Source organism: Schistocerca serialis, chromosome 1 (genome assembly GCF_023864345.2).
Source record: "Schistocerca serialis cubense isolate TAMUIC-IGC-003099 chromosome 1, iqSchSeri2.2, whole genome shotgun sequence".
Classification (NCBI taxonomy): domain Eukaryota; kingdom Metazoa; phylum Arthropoda; class Insecta; order Orthoptera; family Acrididae; genus Schistocerca; species Schistocerca serialis.
In genome coordinates, this window is record NC_064638.1 from 1,037,035,164 (window position 1) to 1,037,038,706 (window position 3,543).

The window sequence follows — 3,543 nt, forward strand, 5'->3', positions numbered from 1 at the left end:
TGCCACAAAAGTCTTTGTTCACTTACCTAATAGCATCAATAGTCTGACAGATAGCCACATAGCATTTAAAAGGAAATTAAAAGAATTTCTGAATGACAACCCCTTCCACTCATCAGATGAATTTTTGGATATATTAAGTGGGTAATTCCCCCCCACCCCCACCCAAGAAAACTGTCATGTAGTATTTTGTGAAATGTAATATCTCGTATAGATACCCTTTATTAACCTGACACGTTCCACATCATTACGAAGTGTCATATTCATGATCTAAGGAACAAGTACTAATCTAATCTAATCTACTGGGAGACTACTAATAATTGATTTACAAAATGCTTTAGAGGCAAAATAATGCTTTCCCGGTATTAGCAATAAATTCTAGACGTATACTGAATTTAATTAACTTAGTCACTCATGCTGGATAAATTTTTCCAGCACAAAACCTGCTATAGTCATATATTGACACGCTTCGTGTGATTAACCAATGTACAGGCAAGAACACAGAATGAAAGTATTCATTTATGTTTTCAAATAGCAACAGTGTGTTTTCCATATCTAACGAAATATCGGTCTTGTTGATGTAATTGTTCCATGAAATACGTCGTAAACTCACTTACTGCCTTTTTATTAACAATATCTAACCATAGTTGTAGAGTCTAATTCAAACTGTAAGTCAACAATAAGTGAACAATTATTAGATCAGGCAGTAAACATTTTATACTAAAATAAACCTTCATTCATCATGTGGGTGTAGCAATAAGTTCAGAGCATTTACAGGATGCTGTGCAGAGACAGGGATTGGACGAAAATACGGGAACACCGTGAGAAATTTACACTTCATCATAAATGCAGATGCCAGCGAAGCCGGCAAGTTGCGCAATTGTATCTGACAACGAAAGCCACGTCAGAACAGTGTTCCGTATAGTTTCAGTGGATTATGTGAGCATGGTGGGTGCTTCCGTAACCAAGGAAGCCTAAGAGCTTGATGTTTAAAGAGGAACCGTATTGATGAAGATTTACACAGCGTACAGGGAACGCGGACGAAAGTAACACATACGTTATTCAAGAGGACTGTGACGAAAAATAAGACAACAGCTGCAAAAACTGTGGAATGGAATGTCGTACTCGCGAACCATGTTAGTATAAAGGCAACATGAAGGGAGCTCCATAAGAAGGGAATTTCAGGACCAGCTGGAATTCGATAATCACTCATCCTTGGTGCAAATGACCGGAACAGGAAAACGTGGTACCGAAGCCATAAAACCCGGATTACGGAGAAATGGAAGAATGTAATCTGGTAGGCTGAGTCATGTTGCACACTCGTTCAAACTTCTGGCCAAGCTCAGATCCAAGAGTGAATCACGACTGTGGTTCGACCATGGTTTAGGCAACCCGTGGTTACTCTGCAAGTTCGCACTACTGACAAAAAGTATGTGATATTTTGGCTGATTAGGACCATACCACGGTACAGCGTCTGTTCCTCAAGTGTCAGGTTGTGTTCCAAGGTGACAAGAGCCCTGTTCACGAGATTCGCACCGTCCAGGACTGGTTTTGTGAGCACGAGGATGAATTGCCGAATCTCTCCTGACCACCACAGTCACCAGATCTCAATACAACTCAGCCTTTGTGGTCACCTTTGGACAACGGTGCGTGATCGCTGTTCACCTCCAGCATCGTTACTGGAACATGGCACTACTTTTCAAGAAAAATGCCTTAAGGTTAGGTAGTGATAAGCCACGCGGCTGCAGTTTGACATCTGTAGCTCTCGACACACAGAGAGATAGACATGGAACTATACTACATAACAGTGAACAGCTTCAAAACTACAAGCCTTTAATGCGAATTTGGCAAACGCTAAATAAAATAAATTTTAAATCTCTGTATTATTCTTTACTAGATCCTTAGAATATTGTTAAAATTTTACATAAAGTAATAGAGTATCAGTACATTAAAATGATATGGAAAAGAGTTTGGAAATTTGTGGTAAGGTCTTATGGGACCAAACTGCTGAGGTCATCGGTCAACATGCTTACGCACCACTTAATCTAACTTAAACTAACTTACGCTAAGGACAACACATACACCCATGCACGAGGGAGGACTCGAACCTCCGACGAGGGGAGCCGCGCGGACAGTGACAAGCCTCCTCAGACTGCGCGGCTACCCAGCGCAGCAGAATGTTATAAATGTTAACCATAGAACGAGCAGTAGCACTTTGTACGACCGTGTGTCAGCATCTAAGCTGTTTATGAAACCAGTCGCGTACATATTATTACCTAATACAATGTTCCTAATTTTTGGGATGAGGAGATTGCCAATCAGGGTTATGTATACTGTTTTAGTGGATACCTTTCAGTCATCATTAAATATCAAGCACCATCTACGAAAACTGGTAAAACTCCGAACACCTTGAATGTATCTTCTAGCAAGTTCTCTGTCGTAGCACTTCTTTCAAACAACGACAGTACTGAATTACCCATTCGGAAAACTTCAGACAAGGACTAAAGTAATCTGTTGTCGAGTGCATTTACGAATAGCTACGAGACACATCTTGGGCGCATCAACATTACGTTAGCGTCTGTCTTCCTAACAGGAAGTACGCAGTTCATCCAAAATTCTGCCCAGCTATCCTGAATTAATTTGTCGGTTTTAGAAGTTGTCATTGTGGTCATAAAAGTAAAGTGAAATTACAAGCGTATACAAATTCGTTTTTTAAATCTGTGTATAAGACTTTCATCACCTTGCGAAGATGTTTCACTCTTTTAGAATGATCAGCCAGTTCGGGATTAATGCTGTTAAGAAAGTTTAATTTGAGATACGTCGCGTTATTTGAACTCAGCATGCATAAATGTGTTACGGAAAAGATGGTCCTTCTGCCACACTTTTTAATATACCCTGAGCGACCAGTTGAGGATGAGTGCAGTCTAGTAATACCTACAAAGGTAACCAGACTCTCCTAGGCTATCATTCAGTATATTCTGAAACAGAGCCTAAATCATAACCTTGAATATGCGTCAGACTTCACTTACACTAGATGCAATGTAAGTGTCAATAGAGATACTTATGATAGGACAAGAACCTATAACTGCGGCCAGATTCGACGAACCACTCAGATATTCCTAACTAACCAGAAATTTATGTTACAGTTCTTTAGGGCAATACCTGCCCCATTTTTTCTACAAAAGAAACGAAAACTTGACGCTTGCGAATTCAGAAATTTCGAGGGCGTAGTATTCCACTTTTGAAGGGTATTTCAGATAACGAGTGATACATATTAATCATCGTCATCATCATTCTTGCATTAACAGACCTTTATAGCAGAGAAAGGAAAGAAATAACCACGCTACAAAAGGAAAAAAATACAAAAAGAAATAAATATTGTAACAGGTAAACGAAATAAATAAAGAAAGGACGAGACTGAACCATTTTGCACTTGGTGCCTAGCCGGGAGCTTTTGCTGGTGGACGCTTGGAGATGTTGACGACTTTGGAGGATACCAACTAAGCGTACTGTAACAGGCTACCTAGCGTAATCCCTTAGTGAATA